The 16,966-nt window shown below is 45.5% G+C and overlaps 1 protein-coding gene across 1 annotated transcript in view; it reads right to left on the bottom strand.

The window, feature by feature from the left end:
- Positions 1-6,915, bottom strand: part of LOC119431381 (tyrosine aminotransferase) — a 61,953-nt gene extending 55,038 nt beyond the window's left edge. Inside the window, exon 1 of the mRNA XM_049670289.1 lies at positions 6,755-6,915. The gene's annotated coding sequence lies outside the window, so the exon portion shown is untranslated. The remainder of the gene's footprint in view (positions 1-6,754) is intronic.
- Positions 6,916-16,966: the final 10,051 nt, after the last annotated feature.

Raw genomic sequence — 16,966 nt, 5'->3', positions numbered from 1 at the left:
CCGTCGAAAGGGACACAAAATAACCACTTTAAAAGACGGTCCTTTTTCACGAAAGAATTTGTGTGCAGGAATACGAAAGCTGCAGAAAGTGCGTTAATGAATGCAGCACTCCTGTGACAAAGTAGTGATTGATACGACGTGCACAGTGAAGCAACTGAGGACGAATTCAGAAAGTTTTCCAAACTCTTTGTCACTGGCCGACCACTATCGCTAAACGATATGTTCGCTTTCGCAATATTTTATTGGCCACGCCCATCATTTTGAGCCCTTCAGCGAACGAATTGCTTTGTTAATAAGGACCCTGGGATTTAAATTTAGAGTATTTTGTTCCCAAGAACTCTTTGTCACCGGTTGACTGCCTTTGATCCATATTGGCAAAGCAGTTCGTTCGCTAGAGCTGCTCGTAAAATCAGCTTCCGGGCAGTTGTGGCAGAGGTCAAATTCAGAAAGTCTTTCGTTCGTGAGAACTGCTTGTCATTGCCAGCCACTTTCGCTAATAATATGAGCGCTATCACGATTGGCTAACACCTCATTTTTCGAGCCACTCCAGCCAACACCACCTAGATAGCACAGGCCTACACACTCCGATCTATGACGTCATGCTGCGTGCATGGCACGCAATTTCCATTGCCAAGGCTGGCGTGACGAAAGCGGTGACGTCAAAATCACCGTTGCTTACCCGGGGACATCCCCATTAGATTCTATGGCAGTCGGGCCAGGTAGCATGACGTCATGGATCGTCATGTGTGTTGCTCTAGCGCACGAATTGCTTTGTGAATACGGCCCTCAACATATTCTCGGCCGGGGAACCGAGCTGAGGCAGGGATAATGTGACGATTCTATTGCAGTGGCTATTCCGTCAGTGATCCGAGTGGTGCTCCTTTATACGTTATCACCAGGATCGGCTGGCTGTGAACGATGGATAAGAAGGAATGAATGGAATCGAGCTAAATTAATTTTTATATTATATACCCGCCCTTTTAATCGAGCAGTGCAGTGGGCACTTGTGTAAAGAGGAAGATGATGTTGTTAGCTGCAGGCGGATCTAGCCTGGCGAGACTTGCCGGAAACTGCTCCGCCTGAGCGCCGCCTTTGAGCAGTTTTGGGGAAAGCGAAAATCACCAGGTTCAGCGCTTCATAATCTAGAAGCGCAGCGCGAGGCAGGCGAGCAAGACAACGCAAACAAGTGTATACACACAAGCCAGAATTTTTATGAGCGTGGCTTGCAGACACGAAATCAGCGAGATTATTTAGCTTTTCGGTTAATGATCATCGTGGATATACGAATCCCTCCTGGGCGGTCGTATATAGATTTGTCCGCAGTTATAGGGGAAATGGGGCCATAAAGTAAAGTCCTTCAACGCGGTGGGGTTCATGACTGTTAGGCAGGTATTCTAAACACTGCATCACGGCACTTCCGTTGACCTGATGGAACAGCCGGAGCACGTATGTTATAGCTCGACGCACGTGCGGTGAGGCAGTTGCACACCGCTTTACGTGGGCTATATATACGCGAAGGACTATAGAGACTGGCGTTGCAAGCATGGGAACTCTATGCGCGATAGTGTAAAGCAATCTTTATTTGTGTGCACAGCAATATTCCTCATGGGATGAAAAGCAATGCTGAAACACTTGTCGGAGGGAATGTCAGTGAATGAGCAGTCTCAATTGAACCATCATAATGTGATGTAAAAGAACTGCACGATTTTTACGAGCATGTAATGCCAATAATTAAGCTTGAGCTGTGGCCCGGGCTCGGCGTTCTCACTCCCGATATCAAGCACGCCGAATCACTTTGGGGTCTGTAGGTCCTGCTTCCTCCATGACAATTCTGTGTAAAGGATATTTGTAGTGTTCCGGTTTAAACTACTGAGCTCCTCTCCGATGCTGGAGTGCTCGCCGGCTTTCTTAGTTCTAAGCGTACACTGGCGTAGCCGGGCCGCGCCGAGCGAGCCACCGGCGCTCCTGTAAACACCATCTGGTTAATGCGACGTGGCGGCAAACGCCCGCGCCGCCACTGACTCGCAAAGGGGAAGGTGAGGCGTGACCGCGTCGCGGCAGAACTTCTACGATACCGCAGGCGCAATTGGTCCTGGGTCCGAGCTTTGCGTCACGTGACCGAAGTCTCTTCTCTCATTGGTAAAAGCACACGCGGTATCGCGTGCGCTTCCAAGGTCTGCTCTGCGGACGGCGCCGACGACACGAAACAAAGGTACGAGCTAAGAAAATCTAAAGCTTTATAACATCGTAAATGACACACACGCGCTGTGAAGTGCATTGTGCAAGTGCAAGTGTAAGCACATTGAGGAAACGTTGGTAACACCGGCTATCGCCATTACGTTCGCTTCAAAAAGCGAAACCTCTCGTAGCTTTTCTTTAATTATTTTATTTTATTCATTGATCTTTACACTGCTCCCGTGATATTAGTACTATTGTTACTCACGACACTTCTCACTCCATGACTGTCATCCTTTGTGAAACCTTGTATAGCAGTCATGCATCTGACACCATCAAGTTTTCGAGATAACGGTAAATGATCGTTCTCATCAGTATACGCATGCATAACCCTCTGAAATCAGTCGCTTCTCTTACGATTTTCTTGTCCCACGAAGCCACGTCTTCGTCAAAATTTCTATTGAATACTTGAGCAAGCATAAATCTTGTGTGTACTGTTGCTTGAAGTGACCCTCGGTCACTGTTAAGCAGTGCCGATTTTACTGAGCTGTGGACGTGGCTCGCGGACGCCTAAGTGAAATGACTTTCCATGAAAAGAAAAGTCCGCCAATTCCGCTTAACGCAGAACGCGTGGCCCACGTGGCCCGTTGTATGTAGCAACGACCCATATATCGTCCGCCAGCGAGTCCTCAGGGTCAGTGACGCTGTTCTCTGTGGACAGTTCTATTGATGGTCGGCTTATTTTCATCACACTCATAAAAGGTAACCATTGAAGAGCGACAACATAGTGCTTTTTTTTTTTTTTTTTGCTACGCAATGGGCTAGCTCACCGCTACGCAACAGCTCACCAGTTTTGACTGCGTACGTGCACACACAGTAGAAATGAGTTGTATCGCTACAGAAGCTTCTTCCAGAGTCTATTGACCCCGCGCGACCACGGTCCGCTCTGTCCCCATGGTTCGATCTATAAACGTAATCTGTGACTAGGTTTTTAGATTTGCCTGCTTTAAAGAAGAACATCGAAAAAAAAAAGAAAATATACGAGTTAAACAAGAGAGAGAGTGGACTTATTTGGCTTCGGGTATTTCCTTCCAGTGGGTGTGATACTAATCATATATCAACCTAGCTACTGTATATGTATACATGTAGAAAAACAACGAACCGTTTGAATCATGCTGTTGCCAGATCTACTGACTCATCGGTGGATCAGTAATCTTGTTCCTAGGCTGCTCATCACCTTAAAAGCGGAAAATATGCTAACATTTCTGCGGGCTCTGTAATCGTAATGTTGGCACTGTAATATAAATTGTAAGGCTGCAGACGATTACCACCCCAGGTTTTCTACTTCTTTCTTTATTCCAAACAAGCTAGTGCGTGGAATGCGCTAGCTTTAGTCTATCGTTCTAACAGATCCTACGAACAGCTATAGCGTAGGAACATTTTTGTGAATACGGGCGCCGGATTTCACCGATATTTGACACATTTACTAACTTTTTAATGCGTAGCATGCTGACTGCGTGTTTTCTTTTTCTTGGAATAATAGCGGCACAAAGTGCGCAAGCGAATTACTCCATGTCTGATAACGTCGCAGATGCATGCTACCTTTCCGCGTCACCCATCTTCCAAAACATCGCGCTTCATTAAGTAAGTGAGTCGGGCTGTGCGATGCAAGACGCATAACGTAAGCTTAGCTCATCCAAAAGCACCTTTTTAAGAAACTGAAATGTCCATTTGATTTAGTTTTAATGTACAGCAATGTTTTTATTATAGTGAACTAGCGGAAAACAGATATTCTTTAACTGAACCATGTCGTCTATACTGCCCTTTTTATTCGCTCATGTGCTCCTGTTAGTGGAAGTCACCGACGCTAGTGGCACCATTTGTGTCAGGTATAAACATGCAATGAAGGCATCGCCGTCTTTGAGTACAGTGGTAGCAGTATTAGACGCAAAAAAAAATTACAAAATTTGATGACTCTCAGAGAAACCGTTCGATTAAAATACGCGTAGAAATATGTCACATGCACAAGACACAGTAAGGCTTAGCGCTTGACCGATTAAGTTTCTGATAAATCGATTCATGAGTCAATGGCGATTTCTTTTTTAGTCGGTTTTATCGGTGAAATACGCTTGTGAAAATGAGGCCGATTCATTTACGCCTGAAATTGTGCATGCATTTGGCGGCGGTTACTTTCCATGTTCAGCCAACTGCACACGGAAACCTACCTATATATTGCTCTACACCGTGCTTTATGCATATCCTGGAGATTATATATGTGTCTGCCCAGTATAATACCATTAGCTCAAATACTCGCGAGCGAGAGGAGCAACAGAGGTCTTTATAATACAGCAATGACAACAAGAGCTCAACGCCTATATTCAGCCTGGCAAGTTTGTGGAGAACCCGTCACTAACATTTATGCAACCTGCGATTCGGCCCGCCTCCCAACCAAGGATATTCGTAATCGCGTTCGAGCAATTACGAACTGGGCACCCGTGCGGTGCGTCTAAGTGTGTCGATCGGGTCGTGCCTGCAAGGCGGGCAAGATTCCTACAGAATAAGACGTGCTCAGCGTTACTGATGTTCGCACAAGTCTCGGTTCTAGGTATGCGTTTCTTTAAGGCGTATGAAAATATCCAACGAGGGATGTAGAATTCGCGGTAACAGGGTAAGTTTCCATGCTCGACTGACGCCATTGACGAGTCTCAAAAATTTCATAACACACACACACGAGCGCGCGCGCGCGCACGTATATATATATATATATTGTTTGGTTTAAATATATATATATATATATATATATATATATATATATATATATATTGTTTGGTTTAAATTACGTGAAACACCGAATGTGCATTTATTTATCTACTTATAATCGACTGAAAAAGTTCGTACAACTACGTACGTACGTGGTTACTTTCGGCAAAGACATGTGCACAACCGTGCCTAATGGTGATCCCCTCTGCTAGCTGTTATTCGATAAAGCAACGATGAGGCAAGGGTGCATGGCCCACTTAAAGACCAAGATCGAGCGTCCTCACATCTAGCTTACTCCAGCTAGAACGATATAAGAATTTTTGAGCCTGCTACTAATAGTACAAGCCATCCTTCAAAGAATACGAGTGTTTATAAATTTATCGATCTGGCTTTGACTCGTGTATTCATTTATTTGCTTATACGTTGTGGCTTACGTGCTCTCCTTTTAACACGTCAATGTCCTTCGTATATGTGAGCTCCCGCCTTTTCATGGAAGAACCATGCACTCTCGAGTGAACAATTTTGGTGTTCATTACTCAAAAGGTAATGCCATACTCTAAAACCCATCAGTTGTTTACCCTATACTTAGCATTCAAATCTGGGAAAAGGTTGCGAAAGGACGACGTCCGATGAAGCGAGCATTTTATAAGTAAAACGCACACATCAGCTTGCATATATTGAGCATTAAATATTAAGCATACTAAAAAACTAACGCGTGAACACTTATCCCAATATTTATTTTTTGATTTGCGAACTTTGCGACAAAGTTGCAATGGCATACAGGAATGCAGCATTATACCTCATTGCACTCACTTACGGAGCGTTCTAAAGTCAACGTAAAGGCCAAAGCACAACATATTATGCGTACCGTATCTAACACTATGAAAAATTTGCACTGACAAAGAGACTATCTGTAGAAAGAAAATAAAACGCTACAGAATGTCTGAAATGTCTGCAATATTAAAAAGAATATATTGAGAAGGGCTGTTCTATGAAAAAGCAGTAGACCAAAGAGCGCCCAAATGAAAATATTTGAGACAGTATGTGCTCAAGTTTAATATCTGCTGTCGCACTGCGTACCACAATGTATATATTAATGTCGTCGCATTTTTCTCCGTTGCACAAAACTCTAGCCCTCCCTAAAAATTCAAGCACCAATAAGGAAGCGAAAGGCCAGTAGAAAGATATGGATTACTCGCATGATGACTGCCACGTCGTATCGGTACGAACACATCTGAAGAAGTCGCTACATTACACTTAGCGTGACCGAATCGCCGCATGCATATATAGCACATGCGTCGAGCAAGTCATCGTGTAAAAACAACACGCATAGCATACACAGGTGTACAAGACCGATGAGTGTTCAAGAGGCAAAGGCTGCGCTGCATATGGTCAGAGTTGGTGCTCATGGCTCAACCTGCCAGAGGCGAAGCGGCATGACACGAGACTTCTCTGTCTACATTGTCTTCGCGTTGCCACAACACTCACGGGTAAACGGCGGCACTTGTTTACCTTAGACATGAACACATAATGATATGACCTGTGCCTTGTGTGCTGCGTTATGACAGCCGATAAACTCATTGAAGGCGTTTCCAAATTGTACAATCGATTGCGCAATGCTTGGCAACGTGGCCTGCCTCGCGCAGGACAGCTCGCACTGGCAAGGCATGAAAAACGCGAAATCGGCCGACGTGAACGAACGCGAGCGCCGTCAAGTCCCCGGCTGTTCCGAAGTCATCGGAGACCTTTCGCGGTGCCAGTGCGACTGACTCGGCGTTGTACGAAGACACCAGGCGCACAGAAAGCGAACCGGACCAACCTGTACTCGAGCGGAGACTTCCAAGTTGCCGCGAAGGAGTGTCGCCGTCGGTGCTCGGCGCACGGTCTCTCTGAACGTGTCTGGCGCAGAGGATGCCGCGATAGGCTCTGGCAAGCTCTCCGCGAGGAAGGAACCAGTCTGTCCGCAGCCTTGGGTGTCTTGCCATGGGCGATATCTGAACTGCGCATGCACTCGGCTCCCACTTGGCGGCTTTTTTCTTGCTTTCGTAGCTCGCCTGAGCGTAGCGGCATGCTTAACGCGCGAGGAAGAAATGAGTGAGTGAGCAAGAGAGAAAAATAAATGGGCGAACTGCGCGTGTGGGGCGCTGTGTAATTAAAGTGCGTGCCGGACACAGCTTGTATAGAAGCTCACAATTTATCATCTGTGCACTTGAAGTGTTTGTTCGATCGGGTTGACACTTTTAAAAACTATTTACTTCGTGATTTAAATGAGACGTTCACACAGGAAGTTATGGCAACAATTACGTTTTTTATCATCAGTTTTACTTCGGAAATAACATTTTTGTTTGTTTGTTTTTTGCGATCAGCTGAAAACGTCAAAGTCAGTGGATTGTGATGAACGTAGACGCGCTGCGGCATCAAAAGCGGCGTGAGACTTCGCAACACTCTCACGTACACATGTTCATCGGCATCTGGCGTTGCGCAAAACATTGAAAAAGAGGAAAGGTGGTGTGCCTCGTGTGCTTGGAATAGGTTTTTTTTTAATGTTGAGAGAGCAAGCGATAGTGAAGTAGTTTGATCAAATTGCGGTTTACTCCACAAAGGTATGGTGCTACTGGCGCCCACGCCTGCCTTGAAACTCCTTTAGCGTGTTAAATTCGCCGCAATCTTGCCGCAGTCCGAGTAGAACCCCGTGTGTTCAATTTTGCAGTTAAAGAATGTGAGTTCGCTTTGGGGCCACCACCCCTCAGGTTGTGTTCATTTGTTCCGTAGAAGTTAATAAATGCACTGCCCAAATTATTTTCTTTTAATATTTGAATAAACAAGTTACTGGCTGAGCGGGCTGATAATTGGTTTGATACGCTTGCCAAATGTTGTCTTAATCATTCAGTGATCAAATTAGCAGCGAGACAAGCAAGCAGTTTCCGTCTGAGTGACTGTGGAAAGTTTTTCTCTTTACAGAAAGGCCCATCGCTGCTTCTGCTACTTGGACGCTTTTATCATCACCAGAGTACAAGCATGACCAGCAGACCTATCGGATCCCTTGTCTAATGAGGGTTCTGCCAGCTTCTGGCCCATCTTAACTGATGCCGGGCGACTCAACTGGGGTAAACATATTTACAAAGTGGCTCTAATCGGACACTTTTATGAGCCCTCTCGGAGACTGCGATTTTGGAGCCGGCACTGCCACACCCCCAATTTTCGTGGTAAAAATAAAATCATTTTTTTTTCTTTCCCCGGTCGGATAGGTAATGCATATTTGTCTTATAGGGGCTTATGCGCAGAAGAGGGAACATGGAGTTCACTCGGTGAAGGCTTTCTTGAGCTGTTGATAAGAATTTCTCCTGAGCTAACTGTCTGAACACTTCGAGTAAAGTTCAATTGCGCCCGTGCGCAAAGGCTGAGGGTACAAGATGACACAAAATAAATTACGAGTCACGTGTCGTACTTCTGAGCCAGTATTGATAAAAAGTTCTTACGCTAAAGCCGTTCGTAAGAACATGTGCCTGTTAAACGCGATGCGGGACATATTAGTATTAGCAAAGGCGGACGGCCAATGGCAAACAGCATTTACGAACGAAAGCTTTGTCAATACGGCCCCTGTTCTGCGTGCTGCTTCGTTCATGCTGGCTGTGTGCAGAATGTTTCTAGGTTTATTTAACCTGTTTAGTGGTTGTGTCATCAACATACCTTATTATATTTATTTATTTTCTTTTTTTTCACTCTGCTCTGGAATCATTTAATTCCCTTCCCCCTCCCTATGCAGAGCAGCAAGTCAGTGTCGTATGCATCCCGGCAAAAAGCATGTGAGAGTTTACTTATTTATTTCTCTCTCTCAACATACCTAAACATGGCTGGCGACAGCAGCACCACTATAAGGCTTCACGTGCGTCCCTTACAAGGTCACGGTGGACCACACATTTTTGGAACGCAGAGTAGATACGTTGAGAATTGAGGGATGGGACTCGTTTTATTGAGGACTCCACCTTCTTCCAGAGAGCGCGAATTCTCGCTGCTGCTGCTGCTGCTGCTGACGACGACGACGACGATGACGACGACGACGATGGCAAATAGTCACCTACCGAGCTTGAGTTAATCAGGCATGCTATACATGTTTTTCATTCTAGCATTTTGTATACATCCCCTTAACCTTTTTTTCTCTTCCTCAAAACTTCTCTATCTACCTTGTTTCGCTACCTATACCTGCTTGCTACGTAGCTTGAGCAGAGACGTCTAGCAGTGACAAAGCGAAATACATTGTCTTCCCGCGGAGACCTCACGAACTGCTAGGTAGCAAAGTGACGTCTGCTTCTTTTGTTTCTATGATGCATGGTTTCTCTGCCAAGGCTGAAACTTCCGGGCTTTCAACTGGTGCAACTGGCGCTACTGTTGCGCAGGCGCGTCGATACTGTGACAGTACGGCGGCGGCGGCGCGAATGCGCCTTGTGCGTCCGTATAATTGCTGTCGCAATAAAAACGACAAAGTCTAGTTCCTGCGCCCGTAATAGCTGCAGCCAATGACTGCGAAATTTCGCTTCTGAAAAATGCGTCAGATCCGGACAATTTAGAACGTTCTATAGATGCGCTGAACACCGTAGCGATGACAGGTGCAGAGCTCTGCAAAGCTAAAATCACCCGAAACTTGAATGACACTGTAACCATATCTTGTTATTACTAATTTAAGAGCCTCAAGTGGATAATTATCGTGGTAGATCGAAGTATGTCACTGATAAAATATATAAATCATATCCCTGCTCTACTAAAGCAAACCTTCTACAAAATAGATAGCCAAGCGTCTGAAAGCAAAAACTTGTAAACTATAGTGCGTAGACACGTTATGTGCAAAGTGTCATGGTACCCGCCTCCTCATGCTCCCCTTCATATCCTATCGTTTCGCTGCTTTTGCGTTCAGACAAACTAGCTAGCCAGCCTTTTCCCCTTGTAGTTCTAAGGCAAAAAAAAAAAATCGCAACCGTATAGACGAATTTTTACCAGTTCCATGCTTTCACAGAGGCTTCGTCGTCGTATGTCGTATATGTTTGGTTCTTTCATGAATGATTATTTTCGCGCTTTCTCTGAAAGTCATGGCAGTACGCTATTGACAGACCGTGGTAAAGTAAGACGTCATCTAACTGTGATGTTCAGTTGCTGCAAAATTCAAATGCAGTTCTGTCAAAACCTTTGTCCGAGTTAGAGATTGTCAGATGACGGTGACATTCGCGAATACAGATTTTCCTCGTGGACATCCGCTGACTGGGTGCAATCCTTCCCGGAAGAAGCGTCGCTCTCAATAACACGTGAGACAGCTGCAGCGCCACATAAATAGCCGACATGAGCCGGAGGAAACCAGTAAACAGTGCAAGTGTCATTATGGCTTTCCGCCAATCAAAAAAAAATAAAAATGACCTGTGCGGTTTTTTATACGGTTGTTGGAACCGGATGCGACTGATTCAGAGGGAGACGGGGAGTAGAAATTACGTACGTGCTTAATAAACTCGACCATAATTAAACGTGTTTCTGGTGGGATGTCCCTAGCAAACACAAGTATATGATAATTTCAAACCATGATCTAACGAGTTAGCTTTCAATGCAACGAAGTAGCACACAGCAGTGCCCGCATTCCGGGAGGGTATTTTCCGAGAGGAAGCGTTTTTGCATTCCTATAGGAATGCAAAAAAGCTCGTTTGTTTAGATTTAGTGGTACGTTAAAGAACCCCAGGTGGTAGTTGTCAAAGTTAATCCAATAGTCTCCCGTTACGGCATCTCTCATAGCCAATTGCAGCTTTAGAACGCTAAAACTCATGATTTGTCATTATCTTTATTGTGTTAGAGTACAAATAAATAGCAACAAAACACTGAATTCGATGCAATAACTGATGGTATGCATGGTTAATTTTACTTTCTTTTTTTAATTTGCGAATCTCAGTACACACGCAGAAAAAAAAATAGCGTAGCTTGCACTGGATGCGCAATGCTAAAGAGACAGCGGAGCTGATCGGCACCTAGTTAGTCCTGACTTTTGGGCTAGGCTAAGCACTGCGAAGTCATCCCCAGCATTTCCCGGAATGTATTGATTATTTGTCAATAATTGATTAGCTATTGAATAGCGATCGATTAGCTATCGCAAGGTATTGGCCACGTATTTGGGCTAGGCTAAGCGCTACCAAGCAATCCCCAGCATTTTCTGGAATTTTCCGGATTAGCTATTGATTGACTATTGATGACTGACTAAGCTTAAGTAGTCCCAACCATGCTTAGCTAGACTTAGCCAGGCTCAGTTTCGCTAGTTCACAGGGGTGTGCGTCATTGCGCTTGGACCCTTTCTGCACTACCACCAGGATCGGCCCACATTTTTGGATTCAGCAGACACATTATGCCCGGTTTAAACAGCTCCGCTGTTAAAAAAAACGATGGCAGGAGCTGCCAACCCTATTCCGACAAGCATTGGAAGTAAGCTCTGCCAGCCTTGAACACAGTCGAAGCATTATTTGACGAACTTGAAGCTGCACAAGAGAGTACTATAGTGACATTGCGAGCACTTGACATGCGATATTTGAGGCAGGAAGGTATATATTTGTCGGGAAAAGCTTTTGATACTGGCACTTGAGCTGGCGCCTCTTCGCACCGTCAGCCTGGCCTGTCGATTGTGACTTGCTACCATATCCGAATTCGTCAAGTTTCGCCCTTTTTGCCTAAGAATCATCGCGTTCAATCAATGGCCGATCAGCGGGCTATCAAACCAAACGAAGGGGTTTGGCGTTGGCCGCCTGCATTTTTCGAAAGCTTTCTTGAGAATGTAACGCGCTTCTTCTAGAGAGAGAAATAGACGAAATAAAGTATAAGGCAAGGAGGTGAATCCGGTTTCCTACCCTACACTGAGAAACGGGGAAGGAGGAGGCATGAAGTTAAGAAAAAAAATGTGGTTGATCCCTCTTATATAGGAATCGGTATAGAACACGAAAGTGAAACGTGTCTTCACAGAAGTAGTGTAATGTTTATTGCACATTGATATATAATGTCTATTGGTGTTTTGTGGCTAAAGCGCCCTTAGGCGTTGATGCACCCACGCTGACGCCTGGTGGCACGTCTCCTCCATCACGACTACCAACGTCGATGACCATGAGCAACCGTCGTGCATATGGAAGCTGCACTACGCTGCACACGCTAGCACAACGCGAAAGACGGAGCACGTAACTGACACACTAATACAACGCGCAAGACAAACACGTAACTGAATCGTCACCGAGTCAAATCAGCGCGTACAGCGCGTCGTAATTGCAGCCTCCGCGATCAACTTCAGAAACATTTTCAGAGCTAATTGCGGAGGCCACGCTCCGCTGTGCTGAGTACGGTGAACGCCACCTAGGTGGCGTTGGTAGTGCTTCTTGATGCCAGCGTCCCTTCGAATGCTGGCATCGAGGCGTCGTAGTGCTGAGACCACCGAAGCGTTCACTGTCGGTGCGCGTTAGTGTCATAATGCAGTACTTCTCTTTTCTGCTCGTAGGCGGCAGCACCGCCCCGAGCAAGAGCGCGGGTACACGGAGGAGTGTTAGATATATAAGGCGCGTCTGTGTAGCTCTCTGCAAATGCGTTTGTGGCGCAATGGGTTAAACGCTCGGCGATCTATCGTCGCGGACCGAGAGGTCGTGGGTTCGATTTCCAAATTTTGCATGTTTGTGGAACTTTTTCTTCTGGTTTCTTTCTTTGTATTATGTTCTATGACGTATTTCCGTGACGGAAATACGTCAGTGAAGTCTTGGTGGACCCCGGCATAAAACACTTTCGTGTTAAAAAATAGTGAAGTCTCCCTAGCGCCATCAGGTTGCGCAGATGGTAAGTGCGAAGGTCATGGCGGTGTTGCTGCTCCCAGAAGGCTCAACTTCGCTGCATAACCCGCCGCAGTGGCTTAGCGGCTATGGTGTTGCGCTGCTAAGCACGAGGTCGCGGGATCGAATCCCGGCCGCGGCGGTCGAAACGCCCGTGTCCCGTGCATTGGGGGCACGTTAAAGATCCCCTGGTGGTCAAAGTTAATCCTGAGTCCCCCACTACGGCGTGCCTCATAATCAAATCGTGGTTTTGGCATGTAAAACCCCAGAATTCAACTCAATTCAAAACTTCGCCGTATGCAAATATATACCGGATGTTTCACGAAATGCGTTCGAAATTCTTTAAAAGTAGGGAAGATGAGATAATTAAATTATTTCCCCTGGATTACTTTTACGCTCAGAGTCATACATTTAAAAATGACTCAGTCTAGTAATTAGAGAAGTAATTATGCGAATTCGACTAATTAACTTTTTAACCAAGAACCATGCTATTGATCCCACTGAAAGACTTGAAGTGCGCCATCCCAGGAGCTTGTATAACCGTTTCCAGAAATGCAAAAAGTTGACGCTGTTAATTTTTACAGCGTCATTAATTTTGGCCAATTTAAAATAAAATTCTGGGGGTTTTATGTACCAAAACTTCGGCCAATTTCACATAGAAAAGCGAAACTGAACAGCTGAAAAGCGCAACTGTGACGCCCATAGTACACTCTAGGAAGAAAAGGAGGAAATGGAGTATTGAGGTTACTCCTTTGGGGGAGGAACTGATTTGCTACAACCATTCCTCCCTTTAGGGGGTAAGTGAGAGGGGATGAACTGTTACTCCCCATGCGGAGGACTAACAGATGCTCTTTTCCGATGCTCCTCAAGGGAGGAACGGTCATTTTTTCCGATGCTCCTCAAAGATAGAATTAACGAAATTAGCAATTTATACGCTGATAAAAAAAAATGGCTGAGCTGAAAAAAAAAGCGCCCGCAAGTAGGATTCGAACTCACGTGTCAGGTGCTCTATAACCACTTCACCATGGCGGCTCGGTTGAAAGATAGGATACTAAGGCAAGCTTAAGCACCCTGACGCTGGTGCGGCAATACATAGCAGACTCCGCATTTTGTGTATGCTATGCGGGGAGAATCTAACCTTGCGCGTACATGCCACCACATGTAATCGCGCCTCACAGGTGGGCGAGCATCAAGCGAGCGTCCTTGTCAAGCCGCGATTTCTGTCCCTTTATAGTCGCCCGACGGTGAGGCGCTAGCAGTCACGTCACTCATGGACGTCGACTATGCGCGTCACAGTTGCGCGCTTCGGCTTTTCAGCTTCGAGTTTCTGTATAAAACTGGCCGGAATTCATTACGCTGTAAAAGTTAGCAGCGTCAACTTCTTGCATTTCTGTAAACGGTTACGAGCTCCTCGAATCAAGTCTTCCATTGGGATCAATCGTATCTTGGTTGAAACGTTAATTAGTTTAATTTACATAATATTTTGTTTAATTCACTGCGAAGAGTGATTTTCAAATGTATAAATCTGTGGTAAAAGCAATCCATAGGAAATAGTTCAATTATCGCACCTTTCCTATTTCTAAGGACTTTCGCACGAATTTCCTGAAACGCCTGATATATACAGGGTGTTTCAGCGCACACTTTCAAAATTTATTTAAGGTTGCCTGTGGCAGATAGCCCAATTATAGTTAATGAGCTGCTCTACTCGAAGAGGCGGACATTACTTGCACAAAAAAATTAAATGCGTAATCGGCTAATCAACAAAAAATCACTAATTAAGTTTTTAACTAATTACCTGATGGCCCATATCGTAATTTACAAATCGTAGCCGTGGAGTTCGCAAGGCGGATCCACTTGGAATTAATTCTCAGGATGACACCAGAAATGCATCGGCGTTACAGTTAATTTTGTGCTTCAATGCATAAAGTGACGTTTTGTTAAGAAACTAACTGGCGCAGAAACTAACCATGACCGTGGTACGGGCGCGGCCATGGCCGCGGTATTTATTTATTTATTTATTTATTTATTTATTTATTTATTTATTTATTTATTTATTTATTTAGCGAAAATCGTAAAGGGCCCCCTAAACCACTCGGGCCTCGAAGACGACGAGGGAAAGCGGGTGTGAGACTGCATGGCAAAGTCATGCTAGCAGACGCGTCGTAACTGATATCCGTCGTATATATGGACCAATCGACAGGTTTTACTCTGGTGACGTCAGTGAAAAAGCCCGGAAAGGAGCACACGATTGTTTTTTTGAAATATCGTATAGGTGGCCCTTTAAATGTGCTTCCAATAGTATGCAAAATGCGATGCGAAATCTGAAAAAAAAAAGCGTAAACGAGACGCCTTTTCTCCTGCTGTTCAACAACCACCGAGCGCATGGGAAAAGTCTCCCGAATTTAACGTTATCTAAACATGTTAAAGAGTGATCCATTCGGGTTTGAAAACATTCACGTAGACGAGTAGAGTGAACTTTATTTTAGTCATAAGTTCAAACATCTTCTAGGGGAATTAATGAGAGACCAGGGCAACTAACATGACTCCGGAATGTGCAGTGAGGACGAATAGGGCGAACACACGTCATTTCCTCAAGAATATCGAAATTGGGCCGTATCATGGAAGGATTCGTATCGTTCGATTCTATTAATTTCTCATCACCCGTCGCAGGGAGTGGCATGCAGATACAGGCGATAACGAAGGTGCGGCGTTATGGCAGCCGATGACGAAGGACAAAAAAAAATTGAACATGAAAAGAACCATTTCATATGGCTGCCACTGGCCGCTTGTTCCGCGTGCGCTTCAAGGGGCGAAATGAAAAGCAAATGACCAGGAATTCCTCCACCCAGTCACTCAGGTGGTTATATTATAAGTGACTTAAAATTATGGGGTTTTACGTGCCAAAACCACCAGATGATCATGAGGCATGCCGTAGTGGGGGGACTCAGGATTACTTTGGACCACCTCGGTTTCTTTAACGTGCGCCTAAATCTAAGTACACGGGCGTTTTCTGCATTTCGCCCCCATCGAACTGCGGCTGCCGTTGCCGGGATTCGATCCCGTGACCTCGTGCTCAGCTGCCCTACACCATATAACCACAGAGCAACCACGGCGGGTATTCTAAGTGACTTAAGGCACCAGTCTGGATTCTGCTGAAGCTAACGTGGTCTCAAATGTCCGGTGAACACTACTTAAACGTCCGTTCACCCACTCCTGCCTGTCTGAAACTGGTAATCCAAAATCACATACCCGTTCATCCTATTTTCTTCATTTTTTGTTTACTTTCTTTACCCCATAATTGCGCCGTAACTGTCGTCAGAGCGGGCCTTGGCTGCATATGTATGTATTGATACCATGTCTATCGCTGCGTACTACCTTGTGTATTCTTGTTCCCTTCCCCCCACGTGCAGGCTTCGCTCTATTAACTGCGGCACGCGCCCCCGCCGCGGTTGCCCAGTAGCTATGGCGTTGCGCTGCTCAGCTCGAGGTCGCTGGTTCGATCTCGGCTGCATTTTAATTGGGGCGAAATGCGAAAACACTCGTGTACTTGGATTTAGGTGCACGTTAAAGAACCCCAGGTGGTCCTAATTAATCCGGAATCCCTTACTACGTCGTGCCTCATAATCTTATCGTGGTTGTGGCACGTGGAACCCCAGAGTTTAGTTAAATTTAGCTGCATGCGACACCTGCGCTGGTGCATTCACTCCCAGCGCAGCGCAACGGTCACGTACCTTAGCTGTCGCTGCACTCCGCCCGGATTCTCCCACTTTTCTTCCACTGTCCTCCTTGCTCTAACCAATGGGGACGACGCTTCCCATCGCTTTTCCCGCATCCTTTTCGACGCACGGTGTTCTTTCTTTCTTTCTTTCTTTCTTTCTTTTTTTCTTTCTTTCTTCCTTTCTTTCTTTTTCATCTTTTAACAGCTTGGCTAACGTTAGCTGGGACGCCCGGTATATATACGAGGGGAAATAAAAAAGTAAAGGGACTTTTGCAATTTCTCGCACTAGGGTTTGGTAACACTGCTAGTATCCAGCGCTGAATTAGTGTCGTCTGCAACACTTTATGGAACGTGTCACTCTTATTACCGCGTTAGTCGTTAGAGTGTAGCAGACCGTTAAACATGGCAACTCCATTGTCGATTTGCACCAAGGAGGAAATGAGGGCAGTGATTCGCTTTTTAACGCGTGAGCGTTAAGGGCACCGTG

The sequence above is a fragment of the Dermacentor silvarum genome, chromosome 1, assembly GCF_013339745.2.
Source record: "Dermacentor silvarum isolate Dsil-2018 chromosome 1, BIME_Dsil_1.4, whole genome shotgun sequence".
NCBI classification, from domain to species: Eukaryota; Metazoa; Arthropoda; class Arachnida; order Ixodida; family Ixodidae; genus Dermacentor; species Dermacentor silvarum.
This window is presented reverse-complemented; position numbering and strand designations above follow the sequence as displayed.